The sequence below is a fragment of the Pseudochaenichthys georgianus genome, chromosome 4 (genome assembly GCF_902827115.2).
Source record: "Pseudochaenichthys georgianus chromosome 4, fPseGeo1.2, whole genome shotgun sequence".
Taxonomy (NCBI): domain Eukaryota; kingdom Metazoa; phylum Chordata; class Actinopteri; order Perciformes; family Channichthyidae; genus Pseudochaenichthys; species Pseudochaenichthys georgianus.
The window spans coordinates 21211405-21233546 of record NC_047506.1 but is presented as its reverse complement, the minus strand read 5'-3'; positions in this window follow the sequence as shown (position 1 = coordinate 21233546).

Here is a 22142-nt window from a genome sequence, read left to right as displayed (position 1 = left end):
CGAGCCGGTTTCTCAAACTTACCTACCCCACCTTTAATTTCAAGCTACTGTACAGAGTATTCAAATATATTCTGTATATTTTATGTTTAGATACTCCTCTGAATATATGTATTTTTTTACTGAGAATATGTAGATACCGTTTTTAAATGTTTATCTTTATTTTATTTGCATTTTATTCGATGTTTAAAGGTGGGGTAGGTCATTTTGGAGAAACCAGCTCGAGTGCGCTAGAATTTGAAAATACACAGCCGGAAAAAATCTGCCACTTCCTCAGAGCCCCTCCTCCTAGCATGTAAAACCTGATGTGAGCACTTGCAGAAAAAAAATCTGAGCTTGTGTGCATACATTTACACTTGTATAACATATCCACGTAACTGTGAACCAAATGTACACTTGTATAAAATATCCACGTAACTGTGAACCAAATTTGAAGTCACAGAAGAAAAAAAATGTTTTACAACTTGACGAATCTGCTCTGTGGCAGTATAAATCGACGAATCTGCGGTCTTGACTTTTGCTACACTTCTTGCGATAAATGTGTCGCAAAAGTAATTTTCACCTGTAGATGTGAGATGGGATCGTATAGGGGCGGATATGGGCGTTTCCTAAGTTTTTTTATCCAATAGCAACTTAAGGGATTCCAGCTGCTTTTATAAATCCTCGCAGAAGAAGTCATTCGTTCTAGTGATGGGAATTCCGGCTCTTCTTGGTGAGCCGGATCATTTGGCTCGGCTCACCAAGAAGAGCCGGCTCTTTCGGCTCCCAAAGGGCTCTTCAGTTTACCACATATTATACTTTTTAATTAAATCAAATGTAGCCCTGTTTTGACTAATGAATGATGTATATGTGTACACATATATCACTTAAATTATTCAATACATCCTTTGTACTGAAGTATTCAAAAGTAAAAATTACATGTTTAATATAAATTATTTGCTGTGGCCAATTGTTTTCATTGCATTTACAGACCCGTGTAACTCTCTGATACCACCCAATGAATGCATTGACTTGCTTGTAGAACCACGCTACACAAAACAGATAGCAACACCTATAAAAACTATTTAAAAAAAAGGGGCTACTGTATCAACCTATATAAAGTATATAAATATAGTTTTTTCTCCCTGCAGGAGAGGGGAGCGTGCTTTGAGATCAGCTGCTAGGCTGCAGCGGGGAGAAGAGGGGGACAAAAAGAGATCTCCGTCCTCCGTGTTTTATTCTTATAGAAGTAAGAAGAGAAGTAATGGGGCAGAAACCCTCCTTTTTACGCAGCGGTCCAGACATAGACATCACATATTCAGTTGCCAGTTACTTTTGGCATTAGGGCAGGGATATCTAGATACTTTCCAAGGTTTGACATAATGAATTGTGCTACTTTTAAAGCAAGCAACGATGTTTTCAAATCTGTAATCAAAAAGCTCCTCAAAAACACTATCGAAGCAGTTCCTGCCGTTGTTACGTTAGTTCAAACAGTAACAACGGACTACTTTTCTTAGCGGATGCATGTCAATTAAAATCAATACATAAAACTATTTTTTAAATCAATAAAATCTTTTTTTAAATCCATAAAAGCATTTCAATTATTATTGGGAGTCATGTTGTTACTTTGTTGAGAATGTGGCCATGTGTAATAAGCGGGATAATGTCCACATTGCACATTGCATAATGTGCCTTCGTGCCGATCTAGATCCCTCCGCAAAAACAAAACAAAAAACGGCTCGTTCGCGGGCGAGAGCCGGCTCCCGTCGTTCACTATAGGATCCGCCCCTATAGAGAGGCGAAGTCACGCCCATCTACTTCCGGCCCATGGGACCCCGGAAGCGAAAAATGTACATTGAATTCAATGGAGAGAGAAAACGTATCTTTTGATCCCGTTTGAATTGTGCCACGAACTACACATATGAAGTTTGTCAATCTTAAACAATCATGTCAAAAAAGTCACATTTTGTCGTAAAACTGTTGAAATATAAGACTATGAAAAATACGCGACTACAAAGACTACAAATCCCAAATCCCATTCTGGCTCGCGTAAGTGATGTCACAGGCGATAATTCTCCAAGTGGTTGCGACTCATAATTAAAGCGAAGAAGAAGAAGAAGATCTCATAACTGATTTATTCCCTCCAATAAATAAGAGATTGCTAAAAATAAATTCACTTTTACAAGATGCATGTGTGCTTTGTACCAGGTTGTAATCACATAAGTGATCATACCACTTGCTCGTTCTATCGATTCCCGTCTGATAAAAGGACCAGGAGTTGCTGGATCAGACATATCAGGTAATATACATGTTGTGCATGATGGAACATAGTGAAGTTAGCTACCTAGCTAGTAGCGACGAGTAGCGAGCACGTTAGTTAGCATTACATTACTTAGCCTTGTCATTTTTAGTAGCCTTACCATGAAGTTATTATTTTATTACATGAAGTAAGAGTAAGAGTAGTCATGATGGTAAGTATTTCGTGAAACATTTGAAGAGTAGCCTACTGCGCCATCCACCGGGTGCTATGGAAGCAGTCAGGGAGAGTCGAAGGCAGGCAGGGAGCTTTGCATGACAGATTCTTCTGGACGTGTTTCATTGTGATGACAGTAAGGGTGAGTCAATCTGTTTGTTAGAAAGACAGTAGTTGAGTGATTACTGAGAGAAAATTATTAGAAGAGATAATTATTCAAAGTGTTGTTACTTTAAAGTGTTGTTACTGACCTTTTTCTCTTTTATTTCCTTTCCCTCACCTGTAACTGCTGAGACCCTGAGGAACATGCACACTGACCTGCTCTGGCAACCTGATTTCCACTGTACGTAATAGTATTTGGTTATGGTATATTATTTATATACATCAAAGGCACAATGCACCCCCCAGAGACACACATGTATTGAGTGTGATATTGTGCATAGGTCATGTGAAATCATCTTTACACACTAGAAAACTGTAGGAGTGGCAACTTGTTTTGAAATTGAATTTTTAATATCCGATAATGAAGTTGATCTGTTTTCTTTATTCTTCTCTCTTCCCAGCTCCATCCATCACCGTGCTCTGTTCCTGCAGGTCCTGATTGCTAATCATTATGCTCATATGTTTTTACACAATTACAAATAAAGTCAATGTATTGTATGGCATGAAGTTGTGCTTCATTCGGAGTCAATAATACATTCATTCTGCCTTCAACTGCACAATGATTGTGGACTGCACCGACATCCATATAGCTGCCCCCCAGTAAGATGAACCAAGCAAAGAGGGTCACCATCATGCCCAAGGACATCCAGCTGGCCCGCTGCATCCGCGAGAGAGGGCTTAAACTGACCTGAGACCAGCACACCCAAACACAACGGCTCTTTTAAGAGCCACCTACAGTTTCAAAGAGTTGCAATCCTATGTTATTATAATGATTAAACTGGTTCATGTGTCACTTAGTTTACTGAACCGTGATGAATGAAAGAAATTAGTGAGGTAGTGGTTTACTGAAGTTACAAAGACATTAATATATGAGTAACAGGTCAGTGTAAACACAAGCTTCTGTCAATTATGGATCATTCAAACTATATACAAATAATATGTAATAAAGTTCTAAAATAAGTATTTGGTATATTCCTTGATAGCTTTTGGAGAAGGTTGTTTTTAAGTTTACTAAAATCTATCGTTTCAACTGTTTCACTTTATAAAAAGGAACAGGTGAGTAGAGCATCATTGAGTTTCTTATTCTGTCAGTAAATTATCCAAATTAAATGTTTTTCATTATTTTAGTCAACCCTAAACAAATTGATTGTACCTTTTAATAATGACCTTATTGTTTACGACACATTTTTATTTTTTTTACTTGCAAAATATTCTTTTAAATTGACAAACATCATATGTGTCATTCGTGGAACAATTCAAACGGGATCAAAAGATAACCTTTCTCTCTCCATTGACTTCAATGTATAATTTTACGCTTCCGGGGTCCCATGGAGGCTCCCGGAAAGGGAGGGACTTCGCCTCTCTATACGATCCGCCCCTATACGATCCGCCTCCTTGCTGCGGTCTGCAGCCAGACTCTATTGGTAGATGTGGGGGAGGGAGGGGGGTTGGAGCCTGAGCCATATAATAGAAGAGTTACGACAACGGAAGTCCAAAAACGGTTATCGTCACGTGGTTCATGTAGACGAGGATCGTTCCCCGGAAGTTCATGGCGGGCAATGTGAATGCAATGATAACAGGAGATAGAACTACGATTTTTGGTAATTATTAGTGAATAAAGGTTTTGATTTGCAATATTTATACAACAAATCGATATGTGTATGTATTTACATCAATATGTTTTAAAAAATAAAATAGAATTTGCAAATATTAAGTGATAATATTAGGATTAGTGTGAACAACTAGTGTACATGTTAGGCTAATAGTGCCTTGGTTAAAGGTGGGGTAGGTAAGTTTGAGAAACCGGCTCGAGATCGCTAGAATTTGAAAATACACAACCGGAGAAAATCTGCCACTTCCTTATAGAGCCCCTCCTCCAACACACACGAACGCGCACATGACCAATGAGGGCACGAGATAAGTTTGTGCCCCGATGGAAGGCTGACAGGCAGGTAGGCCATCCAATCCGTTTAAACGGGATCAAAAGATACGTTTTCTCTCTCCATTGAATTCAAATTACATGTTTAATATAAATTATTTGCTGTGGCCAATTGTTTTCATTGCATTTACAGACCCGTGTAACTCTCTGATACCACCCAATGAATGCATTGACTTGCTTGTAGAACCACGCTACACAAAACAGATAGCAACACCTATAAAAACTATTTAAAAAAAAGGGGCTACTGTATCAACCTATATAAAGTATATAAATATAGTTTTTCTCCCTGCAGGAGAGGGGAGCGTGCTTTGAGATCAGCTGCTAGGCTGCAGCGGGGAGAAGAGGGGGACAAAAAGAGATCTCCGTCCTCCGTGTTTTATTCTTATAGAAGTAAGAAGAGAAGTAATGGGGCAGAAAACCCTCCTTTTTACGCAGCGGTCCAGACATAGACATCACATATTCAGTTGCCAGTTACTTTTGGCATTAGGGCAGGGATATCTAGATACTTTCCAAGGTTTGACATAATGAATTGTGCTACTTTTAAAGCAAGCAACGATGTTTTCAAATCTGTAATCAAAAAGCTCCTCAAAAACACTATCGAAGCAGTTCCTGCCGTTGTTACGTTAGTTCAAACAGTAACAACGGACTACTTTTCTTAGCGGATGCATGTCAATTAAAATCAATACATAAAACTATTTTTTAAATCAATAAAATCTTTTTTTAAATCCATAAAAGCATTTCAATTATTATTGGGAGTCATGTTGTTACTTTGTTGAGAATGTGGCCATGTGTAATAAGCGGGATAATGTCCACATTGCACATTGCATAATGTGCCTTCGTGCCGATCTAGATCCCTCCGCAAAAACAAAACAAAAAACGGCTCGTTCGCGGGCGAGAGCCGGCTCCCGTCGTTCACTATAGGATCCGCCCCTATAGAGAGGCGAAGTCACGCCCATCTACTTCCGGCCCATGGGACCCCGGAAGCGAAAAATGTACATTGAATTCAATGGAGAGAGAAAACGTATCTTTTGATCCCGTTTGAATTGTGCCACGAACTACACATATGAAGTTTGTCAATCTTAAACAATCATGTCAAAAAAGTCACATTTTGTCGTAAAACTGTTGAAATATAAGACTATGAAAAATACGCGACTACAAAGACTACAAATCCCAAATCCCATTCTGGCTCGCGTAAGTGATGTCACAGGCGATAATTCTCCAAGTGGTTGCGACTCATAATTAAAGCGAAGAAGAAGAAGAAGATCTCATAACTGATTTATTCCCTCCAATAAATAAGAGATTGCTAAAAATAAATTCACTTTTACAAGATGCATGTGTGCTTTGTACCAGGTTGTAATCACATAAGTGATCATACCACTTGCTCGTTCTATCGATTCCCGTCTGATAAAAGGACCAGGAGTTGCTGGATCAGACATATCAGGTAATATACATGTTGTGCATGATGGAACATAGTGAAGTTAGCTACCTAGCTAGTAGCGACGAGTAGCGAGCACGTTAGTTAGCATTACATTACTTAGCCTTGTCATTTTTAGTAGCCTTACCATGAAGTTATTATTTTATTACATGAAGTAAGAGTAAGAGTAGTCATGATGGTAAGTATTTCGTGAAACATTTGAAGAGTAGCCTACTGCGCCATCCACCGGGTGCTATGGAAGCAGTCAGGGAGAGTCGAAGGCAGGCAGGGAGCTTTGCATGACAGATTCTTCTGGACGTGTTTCATTGTGATGACAGTAAGGGTGAGTCAATCTGTTTGTTAGAAAGACAGTAGTTGAGTGATTACTGAGAGAAAATTATTAGAAGAGATAATTATTCAAAGTGTTGTTACTTTAAAGTGTTGTTACTGACCTTTTTCTCTTTTATTTCCTTTCCCTCACCTGTAACTGCTGAGACCCTGAGGAACATGCACACTGACCTGCTCTGGCAACCTGATTTCCACTGTACGTAATAGTATTTGGTTATGGTATATTATTTATATACATCAAAGGCACAATGCACCCCCCAGAGACACACATGTATTGAGTGTGATATTGTGCATAGGTCATGTGAAATCATCTTTACACACTAGAAAACTGTAGGAGTGGCAACTTGTTTTGAAATTGAATTTTTAATATCCGATAATGAAGTTGATCTGTTTTCTTTATTCTTCTCTCTTCCCAGCTCCATCCATCACCGTGCTCTGTTCCTGCAGGTCCTGATTGCTAATCATTATGCTCATATGTTTTTACACAATTACAAATAAAGTCAATGTATTGTATGGCATGAAGTTGTGCTTCATTCGGAGTCAATAATACATTCATTCTGCCTTCAACTGCACAATGATTGTGGACTGCACCGACATCCATATAGCTGCCCCCCAGTAAGATGAACCAAGCAAAGAGGGTCACCATCATGCCCAAGGACATCCAGCTGGCCCGCTGCATCCGCGAGAGAGGGCTTAAACTGACCTGAGACCAGCACACCCAAACACAACGGCTCTTTTAAGAGCCACCTACAGTTTCAAAGAGTTGCAATCCTATGTTATTATAATGATTAAACTGGTTCATGTGTCACTTAGTTTACTGAACCGTGATGAATGAAAGAAATTAGTGAGGTAGTGGTTTACTGAAGTTACAAAGACATTAATATATGAGTAACAGGTCAGTGTAAACACAAGCTTCTGTCAATTATGGATCATTCAAACTATATACAAATAATATGTAATAAAGTTCTAAAATAAGTATTCGGTATATTCCTTGATAGCTTTTGGAGAAGGTTGTTTTTAAGTTTACTAAAATCTATCGTTTCAACTGTTTCACTTTATAAAAAGGAACAGGTGAGTAGAGCATCATTGAGTTTCTTATTCTGTCAGTAAATTATCCAAATTAAATGTTTTTCATTATTTTAGTCAACCCTAAACAAATTGATTGTACCTTTTAATAATGACCTTATTGTTTACGACACATTTTTATTTTTTTGACTTGCAAAATATTCTTTTAAATTGACAAACATCATATGTGTCATTCGTGGCACAATTCAAACGGGATCAAAAGATAACCTTTCTCTCTCCATTGACTTCAATGTATAATTTTACGCTTCCGGGGTCCCATGGAGGCTCCCGGAAAGGGAGGGACTTCGCCTCTCTATACGATCCGCCCCTATACGATCCGCCTCCTTGCTGCGGTCTGCAGCCAGACTCTATTGGTAGATGTGGGGGAGGGAGGGGGGTTGGAGCCTGAGCCATATAATAGAAGAGTTACGACAACGGAAGTCCAAAAACGGTTATCGTCACGTGGTTCATGTAGACGAGGATCGTTCCCCGGAAGTTCATGGCGGGCAATGTGAATGCAATGATAACAGGAGATAGAACTACGATTTTTGGTAATTATTAGTGAATAAAGGTTTTGATTTGCAATATTTATACAACAAATCGATATGTGTATGTATTTACATCAATATGTTTTAAAAAATAAAATAGAATTTGCAAATATTAAGTGATAATATTAGGATTAGTGTGAACAACTAGTGTACATGTTAGGCTAATAGTGCCTTGGTTAAAGGTGGGGTAGGTAAGTTTGAGAAACCGGCTCGAGATCGCTAGAATTTGAAAATACACAACCGGAGAAAATCTGCCACTTCCTTATAGAGCCCCTCCTCCAACACACACGAACGCGCACATGACCAATGAGGGCACGAGATAAGTTTGTGCCCCAATGGAAGGCTGACAGGCAGGTAGGCCATCCAATCCGTTTAAACGGGATCAAAAGATACGTTTTCTCTCTCCATTGAATTCAATGTAAATTGTTCGCTTCCGGGGTCCCATGGGCCGGAAGTAGATGGGCGTGACTTCGCCTCTCTATAGGGGCGGATCCTATAGTGAACGACGGGAGCCGGCTCTCGCCCGCGAACGAGACGTTTTTTGTTTTGTTTTTGCGGAGGGATCTAGATCGGCATGAAGGCACATTATGCAATGTGCAATGTGGACATTATCCCGCTTATTACACATGGCCACATTCTCAACAAAGTAACGACATGACTCCCAATAATAATTGAAATGCTTTTATGGATTTAGAAAAAGATTTTATTGATTTAAAAAATAGTTTTATGTATTGATTTTAATTGACATGCATCCGCTAAGAAAAGTAGTCCGTTGTTACTGTTTGAACTAACGTAACAACGGCAGGAACTGCTTCGATAGTGTTTTTGAGGAGCTTTTTGATTACAGATTGCTATGGAAATCTAGGGCCCAAACACGGCTGGAGAGTACAAGTCAAATGATCAAAACAAATAAATGGTGAATCGAGAAAAGCTGTCTTTTGGTTATTTATTTGAAGCTTCAAATACACGATACAATAATATAATATGTCACAAGTCGCACAGAGTATAAGATAGTCTGCGCGAGAGTGCGCAGAGCAATGGAAAAGCAAAGGTTATATAGCAAATGTGTGGGAACGTGAGAAATCTGGATTCACACAGTCACATTGTTATTAGACACCTGGCCTTGAGCGGGAGATAGCATAACGGTTCTCAGAGCAGGGAAGTTCGTGTGTGTCTGTGTGAGTCTCTCAGTAGCCAAAGCAGCTCTTTGGCCTTGAAGGAGAGGAAGAAGAGATATATAATAATAGTAAGAATATATCAGGAAATAAGAAGCATTTGGTTTAAGCATATGAAAGAAATAGAAAAAGGATGATAATAACTACAAATTTCCACTACATTCTCCCCTTTTGATCATACTTGATCAATAGAAAAAACAAATGATAGGATAGACTGATATAACACATCAATGAATACACTCCATCGCTGGTTTAAGTAAACACATCACAAATATATCATAGAAAACTGGCTGTTTTTGTGGAGGACAGACTCCAATATAATGTAAGCATAAGAGAGGAGATACACACATGATTATATTGATGAATCGGAATCAGACTCTTCTGATTCTAGCTGATCTATCTCACTGTGGCGCAAAGGATTGTCTTGTAATGGAATAGTAGTATACTGAACGAAAGCTGAGGATACCATGCTGGAAACGCATTTCTTCAGTATTGGGATAATCAAACAGGTACAACTGATTAATAGGCCAAAAATGATCGCCAGGGGTGTAACTATACCATAACTATAGCCAGCCATGCTTTCCACCCGTCTGATGTAAGCCAGGACCACCAGTCCCAGCCCCCTGCGTTGGATATGTCATCAGCTTTCATGTTAGCTAACAGGTTGTTAAGATGCAGCACGGTGTCAGTGATGTTCTTGGTGGCGTCGGGAATGTAAGTGCAACAGGAGTCACCGATCACATGACACAGGCCACCCTTTGAGGCGAACAAAAGGTCAAGAGCGAATTGGTGCTGCATGAGCATGTTCCTAGAGGCTATTATGAATGGGGTCAATGCCTGGAAGCCTTGCGTCGTTTCGTAAGTGAGGTTCTCTAGCCGGACGTGTAAGGTATCTATTTTATGGGCATTGTTTACTGTACCCCACCATGGGAACAGGCCACCCATGAATTTAGCTCCAGCGGACGTCATATCTCTTTTTACCTTGTGGTGGTCGGGGTGTTGGAACTCTGGGTAATGATGTGTCGTGTGCATTAAGGACGTGAGTACAGTGACTGCTGGATTCAAATCCACTAGAGTGCATGTCCCTATCCAAAGGGGAGCCAGAACTTGATAGAGCTTGTTGCCGCACAACCAAACGTAATCTTCTGGCGCGCTAAACCCAGCATCACTGGGCCACGCCAGTTGGAGGGAAATATGTTTAACATCAGGGAATGCTACGTTAGAAAGGATTCTCTCAGGGGCACCCGATATGTGACAATACGAGATTTTGTAAGCACCGTAACCGCATGTGTTCCGTAGGATGCGGGTACAACCAGTAGTAGTGCCTAGGAAAAAATAAGGTGGTGTAAGAGACGTTTTGTGGTAAACTCTCTGGATGCAGAGGCTGTGTTTCATCCCTCTCAAATGACTGGGGTGCACATGGCTGACGGGTTGGTACTTTGCATATGTGGTGTCAAGCGTGGATGCACGCAAAGAGGAGTTAGACCGATTACTGCATGGTGGGGGAAGCTGCCTAGCATAACGCCACTCGGTTACGCTGTCTTCACCCTTGATGGGCCTTGTCAGAGCCATAAACGCGCAGAGGTGTTCAACCTGGGTCAGAGAGCGCGGACGAACTGGCACGGACATTGATGAGTCCTGGGGGAAAAGAGTGCATGCATAACATGACCCATTTTGTCCTGCGGCCTGCAAGAATTATCTCAGAGTGTGCCACCAGACGTTACCGGTGATCCCATTACTGGTCTGACCCACATCAATGTTGCTATGGTCCTTATCGCCTATGTCAACAGTGGCGTCAAAGGTTGCTTACGCTTTTCCGGGGTCTGAGTTTTGGGCGCGATGTCTATGTAAAATGTGCCACACGGGTCGGCGCCGGATACATACATACAGACAACAAAATAAAATAAATGTGGTTCGCCCTGCTTTCCCCATGTACCTCTTAGATACCTCGATTTTGGCTGACATGCTGTGTGCTGAAATGGATACATAAAATATAGGACTAGTCCTAACACAACTATCATGGCAAGTATGCAGAGGAACCATTCTATGATTGTCCAGGCTCTCCAGTAGTATTCACATTGCTCACGGTTGCGTTGTCGTCTCTCCAGGCGAGCCCTCATCACGAGGGGGAAATGTTCCATGGTGTGTGTGAGTGTATTCTCTCGGTCGATTTCATGACACGGACCGTCAGACTTCGCACACTGATAACACAAACGAGGAACCAGAGAGCATATGGAACCGCTCAGCTGGCACTCGCTCGTGACACCTTGTGTGTAGTGTGTTTTGGTGTATGTAGTGCAAGTGTGGTGCTGGTGGTGACTAGGACACGTCACTTGCTGTCATCTCTGTTGGTGACTCGGACACGTCACTTGTTGTCATCTGTTGGTGACTTGGACACGTCACTTGTTGTCATCTGTTGGTGACTTGGACATGTCACTTGTTGTCATCGGTTGGTGACTTGGACATGTCACTTGTTGTCATCTGTTGGTGACTTGGACATGTCACTTGTTGTCATCTGTTGGTGACTTGGACATGTCACTTGTTGTCGTCTGTTCCTATCGTTTCTCCTTTCCTGTGACTACGACCTTGCAGTGGCTGGCGTGGACCCATGTAGCTCTCTCGGCGACCTTGACCGCTGTCTGGGTGACGAGAAGCACCTGGTAGGGACCTTGCCAACGATTGGATTTCCAGCTCTTTCTCCGGAAATCCTTGACCAGCACGAAGTCGCCCGGTTGAAGGCGGTGAAGCGGACCAGTGGCAGTCGCTAAAGTGGATGATAGGTTAACACAATATGACAACATAGCATCCTCACACAAAGTTGTGGAGGGAAGAGGACATCCTGGAGCCTTGAGTCCAATCTGTGGAGGAGCCCCAAAAAGGATTTCAAATGGGCTGAGTTGACTCCGTGTTCTTTTCCGCATCCTCATGTACATCAGCACAATGGGCAGAGCTTTTGTCCATGACAGACCTGTGTCTGCACAGCATTTTGTTAGTTTGTAATTTTGCATAATGCAGATTAGCATGCTTCACAGTGCTTTTGAGCTGTTACTGTGAACCCCCTTGTGAACCACTCCTGATTTATAGACTCTAACATCCCTCCTTTTGACACATGATCCAACCCATGTGTCAACTTAGCGAAATGAGGGAAAAAATGTCTGGGAAGACATGGATTGGAATTTGGGTCAACCCAGATGCTGGATTTTGGGTCAAAAACAGCCCCAGCAGCCTTCCATTGAGCCTTCTCAACTGGCATAGCTAGCTGCTGCATGGAAGTCAGTGATGACATTTTGTCAGTGAAGGAGGAGACAGGGATTTTAACAAATGAGTGTGCGTGAGGTGCGAGAGGAATCAGGGCAGCTGCCTTTGCGGCTGAGTCAGCAGACGCATTTCCTAGGGAAACTGGGTCTGTACTGCTTGCGTGTGCGGCACATTTACAGACTGCAACCTCAGATGGGAGCAGAATGGCGTCTAGTAAGCCTGCAACCAGTACATGGTTAAGCACTGGTTTGCCATCAGATTTCAGAAATTGTCTACACTTCCAAATAGCCCCAAAATCGTGTACTACCCCGAAAGCATATCGTGAGTCAGTGTAAATAGTCACGGTTTTGCCTTCTGCAAACGTGCAGGCTTCAGTTAGTGCGATGAGCTCTGCTGCTTGTGCTGAGAGGTGGCATGGAAGCGGTCCAGAACAGAGTACAGCAGAATCTGAAACAACAGAAAAACCCACCCGATTAGTGCCCCCTTGGTCGCGAGAGGCAGACCCATCAACATACAAAATGAGGTCAGCGTTGGTCAGAGAAACGTCTTTTAAGTCCAAACAATAAAAACCTGTCTGTCTTTTAAGTCCGGTCTAGGTGTGCACACCATGGAAAGTACGTCAACCGTCTTCAGGCAATGTTCAAACTAAATGAAGTCTCTCCTTTTGAAACATCATGTGTTGAAATAAACACCTGCAGTTCAAAAATAAAAAATGAATTGCCTAATATTTTTGTTGTGGAATCAATTAATTTCTTTCTTTAAAGGCAAAAACATGAAAAAGCTAAGAGAAAAACCCTATTGAATACAATATTATTTGGAGCAACTTAATTTATAAATAGTTGTCAACTTAAAAACATGTGTTCATGTTCAACATGTGGTAATTAAGTACATACAATTTAAGATTATATTTAAATAATACGGTAAAACAAGTTGGAACTTTGGAGTAATCAACTTAAAAACTTGTGTTTATGCTACCAATTATTAAGTGAGTGGTAATTGAAAACACCTCTGATTGCAGAGGAAAAGCCTTCTCCCCTAACCCAAATAACTTTGTTGCTTTAACAACATTTCAATAGAAGTTGTCTTAACTCAATAACCATCGATGCAACCTATTGCCTTGATTTTCTTTGTTAAGCCAAGGCATTTGTTGTTAGAGTGTACGTAGACTGGGCCTCCCATATAACCTGGCTGAGCCGATATAAAAACCAATCAGCAAATAACTTTTCAATACATTATTGATTACTATTTTTGTAGGTACTTTTAGGTTGGAAGTGAACATAAGTCATAGGTACATGGTGTACTTTTCCTTCACTACATGTATGTAATACCTTTAGTTACTTCACAGATGTGGATGAATGATGTGAAATATAATCAAGTGTTAAATCAGACTTTAGTTCCACCTGGAGTAAATCCACAAGCTACCCTGCAGTCTACAAAGTACTTCAGACTAGCTGCACCTTCACCAGCTTTGAGAACACTTTCATGATCAATCCTTATAAAACACATCATATATTATTCTGAAATGGACCAATCTGCACAACGACTACTTTTACTGTCTTTACTTTCACTATATTTTTATAATACTTTTCTACTTTTACTTGAAGAACATTTTGAATGCAGGACTGTTACTGTAACACTCTGGTATTTCTACTCTTACTCAAGTACAAGATCTGAGTACTTATTCCTTTACTCAAGTACAATATCTGAGTACTTCTAATTTCACTACAATATCTGAGTACTTATTCCACTTCTGGTAGTGTATTAGTCTGAATTGTAGCTACAAAATCACACAGAGCTGCATAAAAATAGAATAATATGTACACGTGTGTACAATGATTTGTAGGTAATTTTGACTACTCAAGACACCTCACTTATACATCTTCAAAGTATTGGCTTTCAGAATATTAAACTTGTTTCGGCAAATTCAGATGATAAATACATACAACTTTGAAGCTTGTAACGGCATAATTACAAGCAGAGAATGGACTAAGGTAACATCACAGCAAGCATAACAACAGCCGTGTGTTATGAACACATACGCAAGAATGACATCATCTGTCGCTTAGTGACAGGTTTTGGCAGAGCAGCCAATGATGCAATACGCTGATCTGAAAGCGCTTTCCCCTCTCCTGAAATGACATGACCCAAAAATGTAACTGTTCTTTGTACATATTGGACTTTTTTACCATTTAGCCTTAACACAAACGTGTGAATGTGTAAGGTTTACCATTATATTCAAATGTGAACAAAAATTGACTGTCTTTGTGTACCGAAACACTGGAAAAAAAACATTTGAGACATCTATGGCAGTAAATATGTTGCAGAGGCTGGAACTTGGGAAATAATCAGATAAAAATTCTGGACGAGCGTGCATGCACAGCTGCATTTACATCGTAAATCCTGGACAACTCTCCACTCGTCAGGAGGTTTGTCTCTGATCTTTTTTACAGGAAACACTGGAATCGTTACACGGAATAATGACCCCTTGTTTAAGCAGAGAGGTAAACACTGGCCATCAACAGCTTCACGTTTCAATGGGTACGGTACGTGAACGTGGACATTAACCCTACGTCATATCTGTGAGCTGCCCAGAGTGAGTATGGCACATCTGAAAGCGCGGCAGGAAGCTCAGAGATATGAGAATTACCTTATCCTCAACCAACAGCAATGTGCGCAGAACGGCTACGTTCGTGCACATTTTCCTTTGATACACGTCACGTGACATAGAGTACATGACATATTCTGTGTGTGTAGGTGCCCAATCAGTGACTGACTCCCAATCTTTAACGATTGGACCCAAATCCCTCCATCTATCAGTGGGGCCCCCTGGCTAGTGAAATGTGTGGACCGCCCCTGGGATTTGACACAGCTGGTTGTGTCTTGTGTGTGTGTGAGTCTAACAGAGATAGCGCTACCCAGCGAATTCCAATACATTTTTAAATATGAGCTCATCATTCACACATTCTAACAGTAAAACTCTCATCATAGCATTTACACGGATCTTTCAACCACGTTAGCAGTACAATGCAAAATGAGAAGTTTCCACACAGCAGGTGGAAAACCACGTTGATCAGTCAAACGCAACAACTCCTGAAAATCAGTATATGTCAGCAGCCCATTGATACACATTCACCAGTTATTTATCATCAAATGACAGTTTTTTGAACCATCGTAGGAGATGGCTGTCGGACTTTAAGACCCTCATTTGTGGAAAAATGAGGTCCAAGCCGAACCGGAGAATCAGATCTCTGCCCAGTAAATGTATTGGGCAGACAGATGATAAAATAACTGTTTTTTTTCTGATGTGGGAAATGGATTACTGTCAACACCGTTATCTCCACTCTGAAGTGGTACAGAAACTTCTCCTTTTCATAAACCCAGCACATGAATAAATCTATCACTAAATTTGCATTCAGGCAAATCTGCCCTTTTTTTTTACCACAGAATGTGTAGCCCCAGAATCAACCAAAAATGTGTGGGACATTTCTTAACGCAAACATTCACTGTCATATTTCAAATATGTACCCTTTTTAATTACAGACATGTCCTCTAATTCTTCTAATTTCTCAATAGCATGTATGATGTGTGTGTGTCACTTCCCTGGTTAGATGCTGCTGGCGTGGGTTCCGTCTCCCTCGACCGAATTCCTTCCTCCTCCACTCCCTCCCTCGACTGTCAGTTTGAAGAATTGTCTTTGTTGTGGTCCGATTTATCCGATCAAAAGTTCTTTTTCTTCTTCTCGTGTGGGCATTCAGCGAACCGATGACCTGTCTGTCCGCAGTTAAAACAGCGATTGTAGTTATTGCTCCGGCCTCGGAAACCCCCTCCTCTGCCCTGGCCATCACTTTGGGTCCAGGTGGTTGTAATAGCCTGGACCATGGTCAGCTGGCCGGGGAGAGCGGGGCATGTAGTTATTCCTTTTTGGAGGTGTTCTTTTCTGTAGAGTTCAGCTTTCTTCGCGTCTCTTTTCTTTTTCTCTCTCTTGTCATGGATATTTTTCAGTCCTGCTTCTTCTTCTTCATTTTCTTTTCTCTGTCTCTCTTCGTCTCTGCCCCCTGTCTGTGTGTCTTGCTGCGCAGCTGCTCCAGCGGCGGCTGGTATGTTGACCTCTGGTCCAGCAGCAGCAGCCCCTCCAGGAGCCTCCACAGCAGGTAGCAGACGGGGGGAGGTGGAGGAGGGGATGGAAATCCCGAGTCGAGGAGAGGGTCCCGCACGCCTGAAACCAGAGGATAAAGGGAAGCATGTGATTTATATTGTGGAGGTAACACAAAACACTTTTTATCTTCCTCTTCAGTCTTATCCTCAGCCTGTATCTTTTTTATTTCCACGGCCAATTGCCTTCTTTCACGGCACTCTGCTTCATCCTCCCAGTATTTTAAACAGTTTCTATGAGTGTCCAGTCTCTCTAAGTCTTTTACTTTAATTTTACTCTTCTTCTTCATTCCATCTTCACACTCTTGTAATTTATCTCTTAGGGTTTTGATTTTTAATTTACTCAAAGAACCTCCCTTAGGAAATCCGAACATTTCCGTCCATATATTTAATTTAGACAGACTTTCTTCACCATATTTTGCTCGCATGACATCAACAATCGGACCCTCAGGAGGCTGTACACACCCCCTCCCCTGCTTTGCCTCCATAGCAAAGTCTTTTAAAGTGTCACCAAAACACTCCGTGTCACCAAAACACTATTTTTCACCCGTCGATGCCAGATATTCCAAATATCTCTGTTTTCGAGCAGTCCCTCTCCCAGATGTCATGGAGTTTTAATTACGTTTAACTTTAAACAATTTAGACTTTGTACATCTCACCCAATATTGGAAGCCCCTTTTAGTTCGCTGGATCTCGTGAAGTCAATCGGTTCCACCCCTCGCGCAGGTCCCCTCGTCCCGTACGTTTTTTTTTCGTCGAGGTAGAGGAAGACCAAAAGATCCCGGAGCAACCCACCAGCGTCCAGAGGTTTCCCCGATCAAACATACGGAGATCCTGCCGACAACGCCATTTGTTATGGAAATCTAGGGCCCAAACACGGCTGGAGAGTACAAGTCAAATGATCAAAACAAATAAATGGTGAATCGAGAAAAGCTGTCTTTTGGTTATTTATTTGAAGCTTCAAATACACGATACAATAATATAATATGTCACAAGTCGCACAGAGTATAAGATAGTCTGCGCGAGAGTGCGCAGAACAATGGAAAAGCAAAGGTTATATAGCAAATGTGTGGGAACGTGAGAAATCTGGATTCACACAGTCACATATTGTTATTAGACACCTGGCCTTGAGCGGGAGATAGCATAACGGTTCTCAGAGCAGGGAAGTTCGTGTGTGTCTGTGTGAGTCTCTCAGTAGCCAAAGCAGCTCTTTGGCCTTGAAGGAGAGGAAGAAGAGATATATAATAATAGTAAGAATATATCAGGAAATAAGAAGCATTTGGTTTAAGCATATGAAAGAAATAGAAAAAGGATGATAATAACTAAAAATTTCCACTACAAGATTTTAAAACATCGTTGCTTGCTTTAAAAGTAGCACAATTCATTATGTCAAACCTGGGAAAGTATCTAGATATCCCTGCCCTAATGCCAAAAGTAACTGGCAACTGAATATGTGTCGCCGTTTGATGTCTATGTCTGGACCGCTGCGTAAAAAGGAGGGTTTCTGCCCCATTACTTCTCTTCTTACTTCTATAAGAATAAAACACGGAGGACGGAGATCTCTTTTTGTCCCCCTCTTCTCCCCGCTGCAGCCTAGCAGCTGATCTCAAAGCACGCTCCCCTCTCCTGCAGGGAGAAAAACTATATTTATATACTTTATATAGTAGCCCCTTTTTTTAAATAGTTTTTATAGGTGTTGCTATCTGTTTTGTGTAGCGTGGTTCTACAAGCAAGTCAATGCATTCATTGGGTGGTATCAGAGAGTTACACGGGTCTGTAAATGCAATGAAAACAATTGGCCACAGCAAATAATTTATATTAAACATGTAATTTTTACTTTTGAATACTTCAGTACAAAGGATGTATTGAATAATTTAAGTGATATATGTGTACACATATACATCATTCATTAGTCAAAACAGGGCTACATTTGATTTAATTAAAAAGTATAATATGTGGTAAACTGAAGAGCCCTTTGGGAGCCGAAAGAGCCGGTTCTTCTTGGTGAGCCAAATGATCCGGCTCACCAAGAAGAGCCGGAATTCCCATCACTAGAACGAATGACTTCTTCTGTGAGGATTTATAAAAGCAGCTGGAATCCCTTAAGTTGCTATTGGATACGAAAAGTTAGGAAACGCCCCTATACGATCCGCCCCTATATGATCCGCCCCTATATGATCCGCCCCTATACGATCCGCCTCCTTGCTGCGGTCTGCAGCCAGACCCATCTCACATCTACAGGTGAAAATTACTTTTGCGACACATTTATCGCAAGAAGTGTAGCAAAAGTCAAGACCGCAGATTCGTCAATTTATACTGCCACAGAGCAGATTCGTCAAGTTGTAAAACGTTTTTTTTCTTCTGTGACTTCAAATTTGGTTCACAGTTACGTGGATATTATATACAAGTCTACATTTGGTTCACAGTTACGTGAATATTTTATACAAGTGTAAATGTATGCACACAAGCTCAGATTTTTTTTCTGCAAGTGCTCACATCAGGTTTTACACGCTAGGAGGAGGGGCTCTGAGGAAGTGGCAGATTTTTTCCGGCTGTGTATTTTCAAATTCTAGCGCACTCGAGCTGGTTTCTCCAAAATGACCTACCCCACCTTTAAACATCGAATAAAATGCAAATAAAATAAAGATAAACATTTAAAAACGGTATCTACATATTCTCAGTAAAAAAATACATATATTCAGAGGAGTATCTAAACATAAAATATACAGAATATATTTGAATACTCTGTACAGTAGCTTGAAATTAAAGGTGGGGTAGGTAAGTTTGAGAAACCGGCTCGAGATCGCTAGAATTTGAAAATACACAGCCGGAAAAAATCTGCCACTTCCTCAGAGCCCCTCTGATTGGTTGTACTTTTTACAGTATTACGGCTTCTACAGATGACATTTTTTTATGGATTTTTTGTCAAAGCACTTAAGATATTCATTGCTATCGGGATGTTAAGAGCATTCCATGGAATATAACAAAAAGTGTATCTCGAGCCGGTTTCTGAAATGTACCTACCCCACCTTTAAAGAGCCTGTTGCTGTTTATTTATAGCTTTGAATTCTTTAAAACCAATATTATCTTCTTAAACTTGTATGGTAGTCAGGAGCATCACTTTCTAATGTGTATTGATATATTTAGAGGGAGGGCATCTAAAGTATGCTTTAAAATTCAGATTAGATTAATTTCTACCATTTTCTTAAATTCATGGTAGTTTCAGTAATCCCATGGTAATTGTGGACACAAGTTATCTAAATGACTAATGTCATCTTTATGGCTTTCAGAAAGGACAGGAGACCGACAGGTGACTATCAAAGGACTAGCAGCAGCAGCATGATGATGATGATGATGTTAAATGTGTTGTTTTAGGAACATCCATTGCAAATACATGGAATTCAATAAACATTGAATAGCATATCATGCAGTTTGTCTGTGCCTTTTCCTCCGTGTTGTCCTGGTTTGCTGTGCTGCCTCCTAGTCGCCACCATGGTTTGCTGTGCTGCCTGGGGATGCTCCAATCGCTCAGAGAAAGGAGTATGAATGTACGGCTTCCCCACTGACACAGAGCGGAGGAAACAGGAGCAATTTCACGACCAACAGCAAAACAATATGTGATTTATATACAAACACTGCATTTGCACTTTTTCACAAAACGAAAACCACACCATAGGGAAAGCTTAATGTTTTGTTTAATGCAAAAAAAAACAGGGAAAGGCTTGACAAACACAGAGTTGAGACTCAGGGTACAGGGTGAGGGTCTCAGTGCAGGTATTCAGGCTCCATTGAATCCCCCTCTGGTTCTTGTGCTGAAAGAGGGAGTAACAGACAGGAGAAAGGGTTATACACACCTATATAGCACACCTATTGGATGGGAAATTGCCTTGGGGAGATAAGGTGTGGTCTCTGTTCCCAACTGAAGTTATGGAACTTTATTATTTGTGAGTTTAACAAAGTATGACAAATGGCATCAGTAACAGATGTGATATGAATTTCTATAAAGTTGTCTCACATTCTTGGTCATATTTTATATACAGTATGTAATGAGTATAACATGTCCAGTAAGTATAAAGTGTTTCCTAATACTGTGTATTCAACCACTATGGAATATGTATGTGGGCAGACAAAACTGAGTTGTTCTGTGTGTGAAGTAACCTCAAGTCACTCGTTTGTCAAGACAAAAAAGGGCAAGACTAGGCTGAGAGCAGAGGCTATACCCACCATCTTCGTGCATCGCCCTGTGGTCAAAAAGAGAAGGGCCCCTGTATCTACAAAGCCCATAGCTCATGATCACAGCGATAGTGTGAAAGGTGACACAGGTATAATACAGGCATGAAAACGGGTCAGGGGTGAAAAAGGTGAGAAGGATATTATCCCTCTAGGGGGGTCCGGGAGCATGCTCCCCCGGAAGAACATTTTGAATATTCCATATTTTAAAGCATCAATCTGATGCATTTTGAGATGCATTTTTTTGCCAACCTGGGGAGAGCTGGAGAAACTTAACTTCAGCCATGAGTCAAAAATATTATGACCTCTGTTACGTCATAGTGTGTGTGTGGTCGTGTGTGTGTGTTTTCGGCTCTCTCCCTCTGATTGTCCCCAGGTGCAGCCTCTCCCCAGGTGATCCTAATTAACAATCAGGGCTTCCATATAGGACCGGAGGAGGATGGCAGTGAGGCCCTTCTTTCTCTCCTTCTCGTCTGGCTGCATGTGTGCAGCCTGTCTCTGTGTGCGACCCAGCATAGTTGTGTGTTGTTTATTGTACGTTTGTTTTTGTAATTTGGCTGGTGAGCCGCCTTACTTATTGACGGATTAAAACCTCACTTAACCTCCTTCAGCATTCAGTTTCCTCTCCTTTTTCTCTCGTCCGGCTATCTCGTGTGTCGCTACTTCCCTTGGTACCCCTAGCTCTACAAGGGAACGTAACATGGGGGCTCGTCCAATCTTTGAGACAAAGAGTGAGTATTTGGTTGTTGGTTAGTGTTGATATTGTGTTTGGTGATGAGCAGTAGTGTATATAGGTGTAGAATTGGCTGTGAAATTATTTACTGTTGAACAGCTTCCTCAGTTTAGACGGTCCTTCCTTCAGGCACTCATTTTTTATTTTGCCTTTTTTATTTTCGGCGTAATCCTGGGTGGGGATTTATTCCCTGTTGGGGGCAGGCGATTCAGGGTTTCGGCCGCTGATGTTTGCCTTTAAAGTCGCCTCGAGCCCGGCACGCTCCAGAAGATAGTTAGGTAAAGTTTGGTAGGCAGGATCTGGGGAAGTTTGTATATAAATAAATAATAATATTTATAAGTAGCCGTTGCTAAAGATGGCTTTTGTGTTGGAGCAGTTTGTGGCCAGTCCTACTGTGGGTCAGCTAGACTGGTGCAGGAAGGTTGATTTGCGGTTAGTTGCTGACCATTATCATGTTTCTGTCTCCTCGGCTCTGGTAAAAAGTGAACTCAAAGCTACTTTGATAACTGGACTAGTTGAACAGGGGGTTTTGAGGCGGCCTGTTTTAGTGGAATCTCCTAGCACGGTGGTTCAGAGTGCTACGAAACAGGCAAACATTTTCATCACACCTCAGTTTGACTCGTTTTCGGCAGGATCCTCACCTACGGGGTCTAAAGTAGATGCCAGGGT